The following is a 19,932-nucleotide window of genomic DNA, read 5'->3' as shown; positions in this document are numbered from 1 at the left end:
TATAAAACAAATCAGATGAATAATGGGCAGACTGTTACTTCTTTCACAGCCTGAAGGCTCTGCCGGAGAGCGGCCTTCTCTTAGCTTGTCGGGAGTGGGCATTTTTCAGACGCATCTTCGGCCGATATAGCGCTTATTGGGGCGGCCTTTGATTCCCGGCAGCTGTCTTAGATCAGAGATGTTTATTCCACTGCGAAACCTCTTCGGATAGAGACGGGGGAGAGAGCTCAGAGCGGGGGCATCCGCCTTAGCCTTTGAAGCTCCTCTTGCCGTCCTTTCTAGTCTTCTCGGTAAACCCTAAACCCTCTTCTCCTGTCACAAGTCAGTGCCCCGAGATAAGAAAAGCCTCCTGCAAATTAGCACGGTGACACGTCCGAAGTAACAACGGACCTCCACTGGTAGCTTTTGCGTTTCCGAAAATCGGATGCTTGATGCCGCAAGCCTCTCAGTCCAAAGAGGTTCATTTCCCCGTTCCCTGTTCTGCCTTTAGAAAATATTTCTTTATTTGGTCAAGGAATCCTATCAACGACAGGGAAAAAAGTTGCGGTTGTATTTCTCTTAATGTAAGGAGGGGAGAGAGGGAAGAAACCTCCCCTCACCCTTTTTTAAAAATTATTATTTATTGGACACCGTTTCGTGCGCATCGTAATTAATTTAAATGCACTTGCTGGACGGGTTGCAGAGTCCACCTTCATTGTAGGAAGGCCCCTGAGAAACGCAGGGTACTGGGATGACTCCTCTGTGTTCATCCAGCTTCGGAGGCTGTGGGAACAGTCCGAGTTTGAAGCCAGCTTGCTTTTGCTTTGCTTCCCACCGCCTCCCCCTTTCCGCTCCGCGTAAAGGCTTTTGGTTTTGTCTTAAAAGGCATCTGAGAAACAACCATTCGGAATAAACAAGGAGAGTGCGGAGGCGAAATCACCCGAGCCTGCGGGAAGCCTGCGTTTCGACAGCATTGTAGATGCCACAGTGAGTTGAGGAGCGCGGTGTTCTGCGCGGCGCTCCGCGGGCTGGGTGTCGAACAGGACCCTTTGCTGCGCGGGCCGTGCGCTGTCAATCCGGATCGGTCTGCGTTTTATCGACCGCGTCTCTTGGGGGGAGGAGGGGGCGCGGGGAGGAAGAGGAGGATTTGCTCTGCCTCTGAAGCCCTCCTTGGGTTTAATCTGCATCGTTTTGCTCGAGTCCAGCGGGATCGGCCGCCTTACCGCCGTGCAGGTCTCTGTCTGCACTGTTTTGCTTGGGAAAGTCCACTCGCACCACGCAGCGCGCCGGGCCGGGCCCGGCTGCCGCCGGCATACGGCGCTGCTGGGTCAGAGGCACCGCACCCTGCGCCTCTCCGACCAGGGACACACAGCCCCGAGCGCTGGCACGGTGTTAACTGCCAGCCTAAGGACTGGGTGGTTCGCCCCCCCGCTTCCCCCCTTCTCCCCTCTCTTCTTCTAGAAGGAGATTCACGGAGAAAGTCTCCGATGAACTTCTACGGCCGCTTTATAATCTCGCGTCGTTTATGGCATGGAGTAAAGGAACCCGCATGCACGCAGGGTCCAGTGGCGGAGCGGGAAAACGGAGGGCTCTGTCTTTTGGAGCCAACAGTTTTTCAGGGGTCGTGACTACGAGGCAGCTCTCCGAGTCGGCTCCAAAGGGAGGGAGGAAGGAACGCAGGGAGGGTCACTACACTGAGGCTTTCCCACGGTCGCTCCACCACCTCCTTAACACCGGGATAACGAAACACCCGTGGAGAGAGGTAAGAAACCGCATCAGTCAGCGGTTCATGGGAACCATTATAACTGCGGGGTCGTGAAGGTGGATAAACCATTCCTCCCAGCTGGGCATGAGAAGAGATTCATTTGTATGGCTGAAGCCTGCTTATCTGCCTGCCAAGATTTTCCCTGGACATGCATTTTTATGTGCAATAAAAAATAAATAAATAAAAAGAATGGACATAATCAGATGTACAGATGTATTAAAATTACATAGTCATACCGAGCACAGGATGGACACAGCCTCTTAATGTCATTTGTATTAAATGTACATGTGTGAGCATTTCCTCTTCCCAGAAGGCTTCTTTCTTCCCTGTGCAAAAAAAAAGGCTATCTCTCTGGTCATGCTCTCAGCTTCACTGGTGAATAGTTCGCCTATTCCTTCCAGTGTTTTGAATTTTGCTAGGCAGTATCAGTGCAGTAATTCAAAGGAAAGCAAAGAACAGATGAAATCGCAACAGTCGAAAGAGATAAATCATACTAACCCCAAAATAAATGAGGGGAATTATACAGGAAAAGTGCCTTTTGAATCAGGGTCACAAATAATTTCAATGATTAATTACCTCCCTCCCTATTCTTCTTCTTCTCCTTCTTCATCTCCTTTTTTTTTTTTTTTTCCTTTTTTTTTTTTTCCTTTTCTCTCTTTGCATGTGTTTTATTTTGCGGTAAATAAAACTTGCATAGGCCTCAGTCTGCCAACTGAGAGATGATTCTTGATTCTGTTTTCACAGTTGCTTTAAATTTAGCTTTTTCATCATAAAAATATCATTGAATGGTTTGCAAGAGTAAAAACCAAGGCACCTGACTAGAGATCTAGAGTTGTATATTCCTGCAAGATTTACAAGGGAAACTTTTTTTTTTTTTTTTTAACCGTTTCCATTTCCAGGAGAAATTGTAGAGATGTCTTGGCACATCTCCCTCTCTCTCTTTTCCTTTGCATTCCAGTCATTCTTTTTCTGCCCATAAACTGTTACTACTCTGCAACAGCCTGATTCTGCACGGCCTTCTCAGCCTGGTCTTCTTCTGGATGCAGGAATTGTGTCAAATGGGGTCTTCACAGTGCACATTCATGAAACAGAGCATAAGCATCTCTCAGAATGTGTACTGGAACAGCAAATGCTTACTTTTCAGCTTTGGATTACATAGGTCTCTGAAAAGGGGACCACAAATCATGGATTTTTTTTTTTTTTTTTTTTAAAGATTCTGCATGAATTGTATATTAATCCCAGTTTCTCTGGGGATGGATTAATCCGAACTTCCTAGTTGTGTGGCTACAGATAATTATGATGAGGTTGGGGGCAGGGGAGAAGGGAGACGAGGAAAGGAGAAGGAAGTTATGAAGATATATCACAGGAATACATGGCCTAAGTAGCCAGGAGCCATAAGTACTTGAGTTTCAATACCACTTCTACCTCTGTCACCACCTGTGAGCTGAAGCAAATCACATCAGCTACCTGTTTTGGTTTTGTCATCTGTAAAATGGGGATAATGCTGCTGCTTTTGCTCCCAAGAGACCTGGCACACTCTTGTATAAACTCCTGCTCAATCTTCCTGTAGTGAAAGGAGCTATTCCAATTCGTATGTAACCTATACCTGGACAGCTGAAAGCAGTGGCTGATCTGGGAGATCTAATAGAGCGTGCAAGACAAATTTATGTTCATATGTATTTCCTTTTCAGCCCTGGCAGATTTGTTGAGAAATGGAGTCCTACAGCCCAGAATGCATTTCTTCCCTTCATTCCTATCCAATGACTAAACAGGAGAAATGTCATGGGCCAAATTCATCCTTGGTGGGACTCCAATGACATCAGTCATCTTTATAGGAGCTTTTTGTATGAAGTCAATTGGGTTTTAAGAGGACTGAGTTTAGCCCTATACATATTTAACTGCTCAGAGACCTGCAGCAGTGAAGGGAGCTTTCCTTGTCTTAGAAAGAAACACTTTTGAGTCTGGGAGATACATGCTAAACCACTGACATGTTTAATACAGTCAGGTGTACCTTATTTAAACCTAAGGATCAGCTGAAGTACACTCAGCATCCAGCAGTATATAAAATCAACCCCAGTTACTGAAATATATTGTTAGTTTTCAACGGAATTCTGTGTTTGCCCATGCTGGTACATGCAGTGCTATGCCATGGGTACCTAGCAGACATGTTTACACAACAGAGAGCAGCACTCTGCAGGAATATTGGCATGAGGCTTGCAAGCAGAACAGTGGCTTCAGCATGGTGCTGTGGTGGAGTTGTTTGGCTCTGCTCTTAATTAGGTATAGTTATTCTAGATTCCACATCATGCTCATACAGTTCTGCTGCTTCTGGCTCTCATCTTCCTGTAGTCAGCTCTCTGGGTCTGTAATTCCAATGCCAGTTACACCTGATGAAACCATGGTAAATCACCAAAAGGGATGTTTCTTCCTCCACCAAGACAGATGAGAGGGTCTCTGTAGCCATGGTTTTAGTATTGGGTAATCTTCCTATGGAGGATGATTTCTCTGCCTAAGCCTTAGCCTTACTCAGTGAGGTAAGACCAGTTCTTCTGTAGGTGGCCTTTGGGCACTTTTCAAATATAAATCCATTATTTTTTGGACAAGACACACTGTTTAAGATCTCTTAATGCATACCAAGGTCTGATTCTGTTTCTGTTAGCATTATATTTTCATTGGTATTGCATTTTTGAATGAGAGGTGACCGCAGGTGAATGAAAAGCTTGGAAACATGACAAATGTGGCAGCATTACTGGTCACTGATTTATTCCTACATAAGCAACAAGATAGCCTTGATCTTCTGCATGCACATGCAAATAGTTTGTAAATATAAAGGCTTTCACAACATAGGTTGTGTATTGGGAGGCATTAGATTTTCCTCTTCTGAATAACAGAATTTGCAGTTGTACCAGACCAGACTTTTGTGGAGATCTATTTTTTGTTTTACAAAATCCATGTGAAAACAAATTTTTCTATTTCTGTTACTAAAGCATTTCAGTCATGGTTACTGTCATGAAACTAAGAGATTGTATCCTGTTTCCCAGATAGATCTTCCCATATCCACACACAAATGATCTCTATGAGGACTTATCTGTATACATTCTTTCTTTTTCATTATTCCCCACAACTTTCTAATGCTTTATTCTGCAGTGGCTTTGAAATCAGGGTTAATACTGGAAAGTGCACAGAAATTAATTCAGTTGGTATATGCAGGGATACTCTGAAAGACTTGATAGAGTCTGAAGAATTGTATTAGAATTTGAAAGGTGTATATATAAATATACATAAACACTTATTCACAGTCTTTTTGATCACAGAAGCACTGTATAATTGATAGATATTAATTGATAGTATGCTTTCATTTGATCAGTCAAGCTCTTGGTTTAGAAAACCTGTCTGGATTTTTTGGCTGTGATAGTCTCCTATTCTGTGATATTGCACCAAATATATACTTTATGTATTTATTTATTATTTTAAATGCTAGCATTATAGTTTCTGACGGAATGGCTACTGAAAACCAAAACATTTTCCATTTCTGGCCTTTTGGCTTTGAACTGGGGCTGCTCAAATCAGATGTTTTGGGTGAATGGTTAATCTATTTAACATTTTTTTTTTTTTTTTCATTCAAGAGTTGTCCAGACACAACATGGCTTTCTTCCAAATATATGTGAAGACATTTCAATTTATGTATGTCTAATAAATTCCTTTTTTTTTTTTTTTTTTCCTTTATCTGTTTATCTATTTATCTCCAGACGTTTGGCTCCAGGCTACAGAAAAGTCTCAGGTGTAGTTTCAGAGGACAGAGGACAAAACTTCCCAATATGTAAACATTAAAATAAGTAAAAGCAAATCTTAGATGTAGTTATCCTAGGTAGGAGAGATCTGTGTGCTAAATGCACACAGGGAGTAAGGGAGTAAGTACATAGTGATCAGTGTGTTCATGACCCTGCTGTCCTTCCTTACCTACCACAGCCACAAGGCTGGTCAGGCACATGTCCAGAGGAGGGATTGTACAACATTTCAGAGTTAACTGGGATGTAAGCAGTACTTAACTATCTAGGGCTATTGGACTTTTTCTCTGCTCAGGAAAAGTGTCTTCCAGACACTTCCCATGCTTATTAATTTAATTCTCAGAGCTCACAAACACTATACCCACATTTCTTCTGCAGGCTGCTGAGGCTACTTCAGTGTTTCAGGTCAAGGCACAGCCACCTCTATCTTGCAGGTTTTCTTCTCTGTTGGTTGTCTCACCTGTGTACAGGGATCACCTGTAGCCTTATGCTGGTAACTCATCCAGTCTGACACTCAGCTGGTCTGACTGGGATGTATTAATTGTTTAATGTGGCTGACCACAATATCATGAGGCCTGAAGGATGGATTCTTTTTTTTTTTTTTTTTTTTTTTTGGGAAGCTGGGTTTCATTTCATGGACAGCTAATTGGACTGGACACACTCTTATTTTTATTCCATAATTGTTTGATTTGACTATTATAGAAATTCCTTATTGCACTCAAAATAATATATATATATATATTCATATTTGCCCTTAGAGCAACTTTATTTTTTTATTTATTTTTTTAATATACTTTTTTAATTTTTTATTTTATTTGTATATGTTCAGTCTATATTGGCTGTGGGCTTACAGGTTCTTCTTATTGGTTTCTTTACACAGCTTTTTGTGTTGGTTTATGTGAGCATTCTTGAAAAGCATATGACAAATAACATAATATGTAGCAGAACAGGTGTGCAACGTGGTATTCATAGACCTTCAAGAATGCCTTTCATTACCTTCCTTGGAACTTCTGGTTAATTCTTCTGGTGCCTATTGTGCCCATTCTTTTTGGATTTTTCTTTAAAATGCACTTCTCTTGGAAAATATCTTCTTCAACATTTTACAAACAGCTCTGGGTTGTGCCACCCACTAAGAGAATTTTTGGATGTGTATTGAACATTCAGTGAGTTGCTGGATAACATTGGCATGCCAAATTTAGACTTTGTGGTGAAGGATGCCATGTACAGCACTGAGCACAGTGTTGGCTACTGGTCTTAGCAACCAATAAATAATTAAGAATCTGGATACTTGATGATCCATAAAGAAGAATGACTCAACTAACCCTCTACTGTTATTTCTTCATTATCACAGGCATAGATTCAGGCCAAGAACTGGTTTTCCCTTATGCATTTATTTGGTGACCACTTGGATATGACATAGGAAACAGTTAGTGTTTCTCCAGCAGTTGGGAAATGTTTACTTCCAGCTGTTTATTTCCCTCAGTGGATTAATAAGCCTATTTCAAAGTGCTGCAAAAAGGAAAACTGGATTTTTGAAATGGGGAAGGAAGAACATCCAGTGACACAGTGTTTTCATCAAACTCCCTTTTTCCTGCACTATAAAGGAAATGTTTAAATCAATGTCTCAGAGCTCTCTTAATTTTCCAATGTACCTAATAAAATATATAAATTATAAAACTTAATAAAATAAACTTCATCTGTTAAAGAAAATGGAACAAGAAATGAGATGGAGAATTCCTGAACCCAAACTTTCCACTGAACTGGTATCAGCCTGATTATCACGTTATGAAAACAACACAAATTTTCTGCAAAGATTTACACTCTTTGTAAAACAGTCAGCAGGGGGGACTTGGTGCTGGGTACCATTTACTCAAAGCCCTCGTGACCTTTGAAGTCTCCTGCATTTTTCCTCTGGTACTTTACAGTTTAAGAATGTTGTCATTTTTACTGAAATTTTACATTAATTAGGACTTTTGTGGCTTCTGAGTGTGGTCATAAAGGGGAACCATCTATTATAGAGTTGTCTGCCAATTTAATGAGAGACTTTTCAGCCACAGGTGAATGACACTTTATTATTTTATTTTATTTTTCTCCTGGGATGCAGTGTATAGCTTCCTTTGGATGGAGATCTTGATAAAGTAAAATTAATATGTATAGATCTTGATCATGAGGGTAAAGCTCTCATCATTGGTAGTGATCCTGTGAGAGTCATTAGTCTCATCAGAAGAAACTGAACAATGAACAAGAGAAAAAGCCCAGATAGGAATACCTGCTTGCATGCAATCCCATAGCCAAGCAGCCAAGCAGGTAAACTGGCTATAAGTCTGTGCAGCAATCATATATTTCTCTGACCTATTCCTGCCAATTAGTAGAATATGGAAGACAAAAGATCAAGAGATGACTGGCTAAACGTGGAGGTGTGGATATGGATTTAGAAGTTGGGACTCCAAAACCACACTTTTAAACTTAACATGTAAGCACCAAACTCACAGTGTCCCAGTTTTCAGGGACAGAGTGCCAGAAAGTCCCAACTGAAGTCTTTGTTGGCTGCAATTTCTTAGCACTTACAGCACTGATTTTGGCACTTAAATTCAAGATTGTTAGTTGACTTTAGTAGGGCTACCCAGTTTATAAATCACTCTTTTCCTTTGGCCCAATGTTTGTAGATCTCCATATGGAGAAGAGTGTGACCCAAAGGTGGATTTGGCAACTCCAGTATGCCTTAGGTCAAACATCTGTAAGGAACATGTGTCTGATTTCCTTACGACTTCATCATTTCAGTAGATGGTGTATTCAGTACAATGTTATATCTGCTACTGAAATAGCTGAATGCAAATACCAGGAACCTCTGGGAAATTTTAGTTAATAGGAAAATAATCTAAAACAAATTCATCCTGTTATAGAGCCAGGAGAAAAGAAATGAAAATAAAAGGAGTTACTGATCCAACCAAGTAGGCACAGAAATGAAACCTCTCTAAGATTTTCTTTTTAGGTTCTCCAACTTCCATTAATTTAATGAGCAAACTAGGTCAATAGCACAGTCTTGTTATGAATAAATGAATGCCATAGATTCACTAATATTGAAGTATGCAGTCAGTCAGCATCATTCACTGCTCTGCTGAGGGAGCTGTGGCACAGCAGCTCTATATTTAGCTCTAATCCTAATTCAGACATTCAGCCTTATGAGTCAATGTAACACAACTGCTGTAATGAAAACACAATTATAGAGAAAGACAGCTGGAGTATCACAAAAGATCAAGTAGCCTGAGTTTCAAGTAGGGGTAAGAGAGGTAATGTCAACTGTATTTTGTGTTTCTGTATTTGGTTTTCATGCCAATATAAAATTCAGAGATTAGATTGAAATGTGGAAAGTTTTGTAGTCATTATAATACTGATATATTATGTTGTACACTCCAAGAAGATCATTAAAAATAAAAAAGTTGCAGAATTCAGATCACAGATACTGTTTTCTTCACATATCATCTCTTGCTTTGAGGAAGGTTGCTTTGAGGAAATAAAGTTTATTCATTGTTAGTTTGAACTGATAACTGAAAATCTCAGTGGACCAACAAAAATAATAATACTTAATATAAATAATATTTTATTTCTCGTGTGTGGTGAGTGGATATTTTCAGAGGAGATTCTCCCCTCCCCTGGACATTATTATTATTTTTTTGTATGTTATCTAGGTATGAAAGCAGAAAACCACAAAATCAAAACAATTAGATTTAATATAGCTGCAAATGCCTTAATTTTGGTCCTTAAAAAGGCTGCTTTCCTGAATCAGAGCCAAAAACTCATTGCAGAATGACTTATTGGAACACAGGTAACACATTTTATATAACAGATTGAAAGTGAACAGTTTGCATAAAGTTCAGAGTGAAATGCCCTTGTATGAACAATTTGCATGTTTATAGAAACAAAAAGGCACCTCATAAATGAAGGATAGTATATGTAGAAATATAGTTTAAATGTATTTATAGTGAAATTATTCACTGCATTTGGAGATTTGAATAGTATGTAATATACTGCAGCATTTCTTCCTACATACATGCAAAAGACTTATAAATTAACATATACTGAATTTATAACCTGTGCAAGATTAAAAAGTACAAATATTTTTTTCTCATTAAACCTTGTTACTTACTCTTTGTCCTTACCAGTTGGTGATAATCATAACATTGTGCATTATCATGTTACTCTTTATGGGAGTCTAAGACAGGTCTTCTGTGATTATCTGAACTCTTCAAGCTTGGAAGGGAAGAATGTGTTTTTTAGATACGAGGAAAATACTTAAAGAAGAAAACAGGTGTATAACAGTGTGGCTATGGCAAAATGACACCCAACTGGACTTCTAACAAATGATTAAGTTAATTGATTTCTGAAATATTGATTCTCTTTAAACAAAAAGGAAAAGCAAAGTATCAATTAGAGTCATTGCAATCTTTATTTTTTTACATTAATTAATTATTTAAAAGTTGGGGCTCTTAACAATAAACCTAGTTATGTTATTGGCCATGCCACTCTTTCTGGCTTGCTTTAAATCAGGTAGTCTGATGAGTTAACATGTTATATGTTAACTCATATATGAACACATTATATGAACACGTTATATGTTTCATACAGAAAAGTGTTTAAGACATGCTAAGTGGGGCTTTTGTTTTCCAAAATTGTATGCATCGATCTCTGTTTTATTTTATATTGCTGCTGTCAGGAGCAAGAGTTACCAAGTCCTGTTGAGAATACATGACATCCTTGCAATCAGCACTGGTGATGGCAGAAATTCCTTTCTGAACATGCACATGTGAAGAGGTATATGCTTATTTCCTTGGCTGCATCCATGTATGTATGTATGTATGTATTTATTTATTTATTTATTTGTGACCTATGTGGAACTCCTGGGGAGGATTAGTCCTTCAAAATGCTGACAAACTAGTTGAAGGAAGTAATTTATGATTAAACCCTTCCCCTTTTCTTCTGATGTGAAGTGAGGAATGGAGGGGAATTTGCTGCAAAATGTGAGTTGTCTTTAAAATAACTAGTATAGGGAGCTGATTGCACTGCAGACTTGTCTGACTACTTTATCATATGGATCATCTCATAATATCTCAAATTACAACTCTTTTCTTGTTTCTTATATCTGTGGCATGGAAAGAGCTCACAGTGTTAATGGTCACATATCTTCCTACTTGAAGACAGTGTTCTAGATACAGTGTCTTGAAGATACACGAAAATCAACAGCACTTGTGATCGAGGATGAATAAGAAAATAAATCAAAACTTTTTATTTATGTTGTCCACTGTTTTCATTTACTATTGATGTTTATGTGCTCACAGCATATCCAGCCATATGTTATTTGGCTCAATGTTTACTTCTGTAACTTAGATACAACAATCTGTAGCCAAAGTTTGGCAAAAGTAGATAAAAAAAGGAATATATTCAGAATGTTTGTTTAAAACATAATACAAAATTAGTCAAATTAATGAAGAAATATGCTGTTTGAGAGTATTAAAATGTTTATATTATCCAGATGATCTTTGCTATGTAAATAGTTTGTGGACAGCCAATATTTAGTAATTAAAGCTATTCAAGCTATAGCTTCTCAAGCTATCACTGGTTGGACTGTCTGCCTGGCACTATTCCTTTTCCTTGAGTAGATGTGTGAGTAGTACTTCCAATGAATATTTTTGCAGTTCCAGATTTCCCAAATACTCACATATGCATCCTTCAAATCTGATGTTTCTGAATACATTGTGCTGCAAAAATTCATGGAAATCATGGCTCAAAGATTAATTAATGAAAAAAGCAAAAATATATTTGTATTCAAAATTAATTGCACCATTTTCCCCAGAGTAACACACAAACACCATTTGTCTGGTGATAGACAATACAGATACTTAAAAATAAATAAATATACATAAATGAAACAATTGGATCTTATTTCCTGCTTGCAAACTGTGTGTGGGTGGCAGTTTCTTCTCATATTCCAACTGATTCAGGTTCAAGTTGCACTTGAATATATTTTGTATCTTGCCCTTATTCTTGTGAAACTGTGGATTTATGGAAAGGGGTCTTTTGGCAGGACAGCAGGAATCATATATGGTTTGAGCATAACATTTGAACTGCTCATGAGTGATAAACCATTAGATCTTTAGATAATATGCTTCTGAAGCTGTATCTGTGCCAGCAGTTCAAATGGGTAAGGGACTACTCTCTAACTACGAGACCAGCTGGAATTTATGAATGTACAGCTAAAAATGAGCAATTAAAACTTATTTTTATATCATAAAAATGTATTATCCCATATGTTGATAAAGAAATAACAGCATTAGGTATGCAATTGTTTCAACCATTTGTGATTTCTGTAGGAAACTATTTGAAATTGGGATATATGGGTGTTGTATCATGAATATATTACCCAGAAAGTTAATCGTGCTGTCTTTTCAGCCTCATGCTAAAAGCAAGCCTGGTGGCAGTTTTGTTTTGAAGTCACATCTCCAATGATCTGGCAAGGCTGTGGGACTAGGCCAATGGGGTACAGGGAAGTGGAGACTTCCAAAGTTGTTGGGATAGAGGAAAACAGGGAAAGTCTTTTTAGAACATAAAATATAGAACAAGAAATGTTTGCAATTATCTGAAAGACCAAATTGCCCAGCAGTTAGAATATTTTTAAGAGACTGTGCCTTGCTCTGTTAAGCAAAGGTTCTTTCCACTGCTTCGAATAGCTAGAAGAATTGGTTTAGAAAAACTTAGCCCTCTCCTTCTTCCCAAATTTGCTGTCTGAAGCTGTTCTGAGCTCAACAGTGTTTTTTGATCAACTTGTACACTAATGCTCCTTATCCAGTTATTCTGTATTTTTCCCTACTCTAGATAACTGATGCCATATATCTATCCATCTGAATACTTGTTTGAGAGCCTGTTTTGGGGTTTCCCAGTTTTGTCAGAACCTTGGTCATAGGGCTCTAACAAATGAAGTCTAAAGTTCTGTGCTCAGATGGAGCCGTATAATAACATCATCACTGAAGTCCATCTGAAACCTAGAGATTTTATTCCATTCCCTAGGAGTCTGAGTGCATTACTGCTAAGAGAGTATCTGAGAAGCAGGAGAGGAATCTCTTATTTCTAGACAGTAAGAAATAATTGAAATATGGTCCTGTCCTTATGCAGGCTGTTAAGACATGACTGAGACCAGATTTAATTACTTTTGCAAAATTTATCCTTAGCATGTTCACCCAGTGTGAGAGAGAGACCTCCTTCCTAGAAAGACATCATACACCACTGTAATTGGCAACATGTGCACTACATGCACAACCTAAAATTAAATTGACATGCCTTGGGAATTCCATCTGCTGTTGGATCAAACCTACTACAAAGTGAGCAGGGGAGCTAGGCAACTCAGAACTTCAGTCTCTCCCATAAAGCTGTGGGCAATGGTATGAAAAAGTAGGGGGTCAAGGCACAGAATTTATCACCACAATTCTGTTAACTATTCTGAAGAAAGATATAATCATCAAGATGAGTAGTAATGGTAAAAAAATAGAAGTTCTCTGTGTTGCAAGTAATGATTTCTTACAATTTCTTACATCTTTTTCTGATATATCCAATGCTACTCATTGCTGAAAGAGTTTACAGGGCAAATGTTTTACCGGTTGACCTGATTTAAAAAACAAATTGTTTCTAGGAAAGGGCCTGACAACAAAATCAAATAAAATGAATTATTAATGAGAATTAAAAGGACAGCTGGCATCTAAAGGAATGTACAAATCTGCAAGCCAACAGAATGACTTCTAAAGCAAATATGACAAAACATAATCTGATCATGTAGATGTTTGTTAAGTGCAGAGATTACAAACCAAGAGAGTTTCATTGGCCTTAGTCATTCTTCCTTTATGGTTACAGTGACTTGTGATAGTGAGCACCACGTTGCAGGTCTAGATCTTCATGTTGCTATGCAATGTCAAAAAGAAGAAGTCTGTATACATACAGACTGCAATATTGATTTTGAAGGGAACAGGAGTGTGCATTTGCAGTTCATCTGTCAGTAACAGACAGAAAACATTTTCCTGACTTAGAAAATACTTATATTTAGAATATTTTTAGCTGTAATAGTAATCCCCAACTATTTTTATAAAAACAAACTAATTGGAAAGAACTGTTTATTACAGCCCAGCATTCCCAGAAGGGGAATCAATTTATATAAACATGCTAAAACTGACCTATTTATGAAATGTTATGAAGAGCTGAGAAGAGAACCACAACAGATCTTTATCTTATGTTCACTGTTTTAAAAGATCAACTGTAAGATGAAGGCTGAGGCTAGTTATCACATATGTTTTAGACATGAATGCTAAGGTAATCTAAAATCCACTGCCAAAGCCACTGTGACTGCCAGCAAAATGTAAACTAATGTTCCAGGGCCCTCATTATATGCTTAATGTGACTATGCTTCCCTTTCCACATAAATCACTATGAATGCATCTGTCAGTTGCTCCTATGAAAATCACTGAATACAAACATAAATGAAATGCTGAAAACTGTAAAGAAACCATAATAAATTTTTGACGTAATTCTTATGGAAAAATGAAAACAAAAACAAAAAAAAAAAAAAAACAAGAGAGAGAAGTTTTTAATTTAATATATGGGAATTCTCTATTAAAAGCTAACATTAACATGCATAAGTACAGATTTATTTTTAACACAGATTAATTTAGTAAATGAATATGCAGATCAGAAAAAAATAGTGAAAAGACCAAATATGCTCTGCAAGTTCTTTTTTGTCCATAAGCAACTGTTACCTTCAGAGAACTTTCTGCTGGCCTCATTTATCATAACCAAAGAGGAAAATACCCATACTGTTGAGGTCAGTGGCAAAACTGCCCGGGAGATCAGCAAAGCAGCAATTTCAACAAGTCTTATTTTCATAAGGCAGAGATCTTCTTCTGCAAGGACTACAACATTCTCTCTCTTTTTTTTTTTTTTTTTTTCCCCACTAAATGAGAGGTTATTATGCACGGCCATATACACATAAGAAAGACTGGGAAAGAGCAAATAAGCCTCTTTCTGTCATGATCTTTGTGTAACAGGTTGGCAAAATCCATTTACATAATTTTTTCATCTCCCTTACATCTGGGGGCTTGAAGATCCAAGAGCTATATTCAGCAGTATAGTTCACAGCCTCATCTCATTTTGGAGTGGGGTTGCCTGAAGTATCATTCAGGAGCTCATAGTCTGTCTGTGGTGGTGTACCTGATGTTGATACAGATGTTTCTTCTGAGTACCTAGCTACTGCAGAAAGACTTAGGTCATTCCAAAGTACTTGCTACATGCTGAAGATCAAAACTCATGCTCAAGTTCTAATTTTCCTAGAGTCAATGCAAAAGTGAGGCAAAGTCTTAAGCAGCAGAATTATTACTAACCTACAAAATTAGAACAGATGATATTGTTGACATGAAGGAAAAGAAATTTCCAAAAGAGTGAAGCACGTGAAAATTTTGGAAATTGTAAGATAGAGTTTATCTAACAATGCCCTAGAAAAGTGTTTTATTTATGATGTTGCCAGTAGCATTGGTCTAAGCTAAGATAATCACCATATAAACATTACTTTTTTTTGAGTGTTAGCTTTCTTCACTGAGGAATTGAGTGAGGGAGAGATGAAGGTAGACATAGCAAGGAAGAAGGGAGGAGAAAAGGCTGACAGAAAAAACAAGGAGAATGACAAAGCAAGGGAGATAGTGTTTGTGTTTAAAAGAACTTGAGGCTATGCCAAATCAGAATTTTCTTTAGGAATTTGAGAACTAAAAAACTTCATGAGCATGCACAGAGGGCAAGACAGAGACACTTTAAGTTCACCGTACTGTAGCAAGGCTGGGGAGAGAAAGCAGAGAAAAGAAATAAATGGCTATTGGCTTTTGCTGAAAAGAACAGAGGAAGGTTCATTGGATAGACTGTGAACCTCAGCAATTCTTTCAGTTAGCCTGGCTCAGGCAGATGATTATTAACAAAATCCAGTAGTAGGATTTCATACTGCTTCTATTCTAGGACCAATAAATAAATCAATAAAGCATACATAAATAAACACATAAACGTGATATTCAGCTTGTGCATTTGGCTAAGCTCTGAGTTTGTAGTGTGAAACTTCTGAAAGTTAAAATTCTTTGAAACTCAGACATATAACTGGATGAACTAAAAGGCTTACTGAAACTGTGCAAGTTCATAAGCTCTTGAACTAGCACAAACACATTTTCACTGGAATTGAGTTCAGCCCAGGTTGCTCAGCACTTTTTGTCTCAGTGTGCTGAAATCAGGTCTACAGGAGACACTTGTTGGGAAAATACAGGTGATGTGGGAGGTGATTTTTAAAAAATGTTATTTCCAGTCAGTGTAAGTCTGGATAGGTTGTGTGTGGACTATAACTATATCAACCAAATTACAAGAAGCTATTTGTCTTTTCTGCTGTAAACTACTAGAAGTTTAATGTTTTTGTAATATAGGTCTAAAATATGGTATTTGATTTATGGGCTTCATAAGGTTGGGAACAGTCCTCCTCAGTTTCTATGTGTTCCTTTAGGACAGAACTGTTTCTGGTGTTTCTTTAGAAGATGAACTGTTGAATTAAGACATATCTTAAGGCTTCCCTCCCCATGTAAGGAAATAAAGAGATCCGGGGCCTCAGGGCCTTAATATAGAAAGTGTTGAATATGCAATTTAGAGATATCCTACAACAGTTAGGTATCCTACTGCCATTGAAAATGCTCAGTTCTTGTGAAAAAAGAATGAGATCTGGACCATCATTTCACCCCTGTCCTTATCTCCTAAAAAGGGTTTCAAGATGGGACAGTGTCGTGCATTACAGTGAAAGAAACTAAATGGACTGCAGTTATTCTACTTTAGTATAAATGTGATTTCCTGAGGCCTGATATGACTCTTCCATGTTTTAGTGGCATTATATATATATATATAATATATAAAAAAAAATATATATATATTTCATATATATATATATATTTTTTTTTTTTGGTCCATTCAGCTTGGAAAGGAAGAGTATATTATTCCCATTTTCTTTGCATCAGCCCTTTATGCATGTATTACTGCATTCATATTGCACCAAAATAACAGAAAAAGAGCTCTTACTGTGAAACTCTACAGCCTTTTTTTTTTTTTTCTGTAGAGATATTAATCTCCATGAGATACTTTGTATCTAAGACCTGAGACACTCAGACCTCATTAAAAAAATGATTAATATATATTAAAAGGAAAGATTCTTTTTTATTATCATTATTCTTTTTATGAAGTATAAAAAGTCTAACATAATTAGAAATACATATATTTTTTTTCTATGCTGTGATAAACTTGATCTATAAAAGTGACTCTCATGCTCGCAAAATAATTCATAGGGTTAAAGGCTTCTCTAAATTGCTTCACTGGGTATCTGTTTACTCTTAGGAATACTGAAGGTTTAAAACAGTATGACTCTGTCCCTTGTTCCTGATTACTAATTCAGCAGAAGCATTATAAAAAAATATATCAAAGAAATGAAAATAAGTGGCATGACATAGTAGACCCCATTCTAGCTATGCTGTAGCTCACACTGGAAATGGAATCTCCAGTTTCATTTGTTTTGATGTACTGTATAAATATTTAAAGAATGCATGCTGCAATTTTATCCTGCTTTTGCTGAATTTCAGTGTAATATCTTGGTGGAGCTTTTAATGCTGATAGAAGTCAGTGTTAAAATTGCTGGTTGAACAGACCAATGAAGGATGTGCATAAATCCATTTCTGCTCCGGAACACATCAATACAAGTTTGACTTGAAACAATGGTCCAAATCTCATTGAAATACCAAGGAAGACATTGAGTCTTATATGCATATTATGAAGTTCTGTGTATACAAGATGAATCTTATCTAAACTTTGCCCATGAGCCTTTACTTCATTTCAGGATATTTTTGTGTAGAAAACATACTTTCATATGCAATTAAGTCATTATTAACTGACTAACTTCAAATAGAATAATAACTTCAGGCAAGTAACCGTGTCACAGAATCACAGAATCACCGAATGTTAGGGAATGGAAGGGACCTTGAAAGATCATCTAGTCCAATTCCCCTGCTGGAGCAAGAACACCTAGATCACGTCACACAGGAATGCTTCCAGGTGGGTTTTGAATGTCTCCAGAGAAGGACACTACACACACCCCCTGGGCAGCCTGTTTCAGTGTTCTTAACAGTGTCATAAAATAAAATGTCATTAAATAACAGTGTCATTAAATAGAATTTTATAATCATTTGATATAACACATGCATATGTATATGGATATCTTATAAGCTACTTGTCAAAAAATTAGATCCTTTTAATATTAGAGAGCTGAGACACTCTATCTTACCAATTAACAGTGGTGTAGGATCAGCAGTTGAAGATTAATGCGACAGATCTCATGTTGCCTGACACATTGGATTAAAATGAGGAACTCCAGAACTAAAAGTATGAAGAGCCTACAATTTCTAACATGGGTTAACAATAGACTCACAACATCCAATAAAATACGTACCACAGAGACCTGTAATCTATCTTGGAGAATGAAAAACTGCCACCTCAAAATCTATCAGAGACTCATAGGGTGATTCTTAGCAGTGACTTGAAAACTTGGGGGAAACCACAAGATACAGTCATTTCACTGTCAATTCAATAAACTTTTAAAATGTGTGTTTCCTGAAGAGTCTGTTCAAAGTCTGAACAGAAGACCATAAAAAGTGGGAGGATACTCCTCTGGGGTCAATCATTTAACCACTATGACTACACACTCTTAAAGAAAACAATCCAAGGCTTCTTGTCTGTCTCTGAAGCTAAGTGGCAGAGCACAGTTTCTGGCCAGACTGGCTTGTCCTAGCAAAAAGAGTGGCTGTGTCCAGGCTGATTAGTTGTCAGTGTTGTCTGGTGTGGGCTGTTTCTAAGCTGTTCTGGCACTGTGAATTATCACATCAAGAGGCTGTGCATGTGAGCATCCTAACAATTTAGTGGCAGGGACAGTCACAGGGCAGTACTTAGTCCTGTACCTGACCCTGCTTTATCAAGAATGCACGTGAATGCATGAAGAATGTATGTGAAGTGCATGATTAAAGACTTTATCTAGCCTATATATTAATACAGTATACTACTATATAATACCATAGTATACTACTATATAATAATACTTGTAGAGGAAAGGGAAGGTGTGTGTGCAACTTGTCTCCAGATGGCTAGTAGCTCAACTAACTTAGCTCATAAAAGGAGGTCCAAGATTAAGGAGGGAAAGAGTTGGTTAGTTATGATGAACTTCATCGCCCTGCATCGTTCACCTAGAATAGATTAATCTATTCAAATCTGTAATCTCTAAATGTAGCCCTGTAACTGAATGTGTTGGCTTTCCATAAAAAAGTATTGGCTAATAATAAATATTAAATATGCATAATAAAGTATTGGCATTTTTTTTTTTTTTGAGTAGCTCACTAAACAAAGAAAAGTATTGGTAAGTGTGGTTGAGGAATTTCTAGGTTAAGAGTCCCATGTCTTTACTTTTTTTCCAACATTTAGATTACTCATGAAGCTATTATAATTGAAAAGCACAGTGGCCACATATTTCCATGCTGCATCATGGCAGCTCAGTGAGAGAGGAAATAAGTGGCTATAATGAAAAATGTAGCCTAGTTTTGGAGTCTTAGGGGAAAGAAGACAGGTGGCATCAGAACTGTAGGTTTCTGAGCCCCCCCAAACCATTACATTTTTCTTCTGGGATTTTATTTTGTTTCTGAATACTTGATTTCCATTTAAAAATTAGACGAAAGTTTTGTTGTTGTTGCTGTTGTTACCATTTTCCAAGAGAAATCCTTCCTTCTAAATGTTTTCCTTTTAATTTCAGGTAGAACGTACTTTATATGATCTCCTACCTGAAACAAACAAACAAACAAAAGAAACAAACCCATAACCAAACCAATCAACCAAGAGCACCTGTTCTGTGTTTAAACACATCTGTACAAAAAAATGGGGAATATACCTATCTCAATTTATGTATAGACGAACATGGCACTGAACTGGAGTAGCTAATCTGACTTCTAAGCAAAGCTGATTTTCTCCACATAACAGAACTATATTTTCTGGATCTTGCAAAATGTACTGCTTTATGATCTGTGTCTGTCTGTCTTTAAGATTAGGCAATACTTTATAGAGAATCCTCTTTCTGTTTCATGAGGCATAGATAATTCATAGTGCTGTGTAAATAGTGCTTGAAATTTGGCTCACGGGAACTATGTAACTCTAACACCCTTCTGTCTTTGTTATCTCTAAACTGTAATCTACTTTGTTAAAGGAGTCTTCTGTTTTCAAAGACAGGCCTCCATTTTGTCTTTGGTGTAATAATGTCTTGCA

General features: G+C 37.7%; 1 protein-coding gene across 1 annotated transcript in view; it reads left to right on the top strand.

Annotated features, from left to right (window-relative positions):
* The first annotated feature begins 614 nt into the window (after positions 1-614).
* LOC311434838 (uncharacterized protein) overlaps positions 615-19,932 on the top strand; it is a 90,439-nt gene continuing 71,121 nt past the window's right edge. The window contains exon 1 of the mRNA XM_084515338.1: positions 615-1,741. The gene's annotated coding sequence lies outside the window, so the exon portion shown is untranslated. The remainder of the gene's footprint in view (positions 1,742-19,932) is intronic.

The sequence above is a fragment of the Aythya ferina genome, assembly GCF_964211825.1.
Source record: "Aythya ferina genome assembly, chromosome: 3".
In the NCBI taxonomy this organism is placed as follows: Eukaryota; Metazoa; Chordata; class Aves; order Anseriformes; family Anatidae; genus Aythya; species Aythya ferina.
Note: the sequence above shows the minus strand (reverse complement) of the source record. Positions and strands in the feature narration are given on the sequence as shown.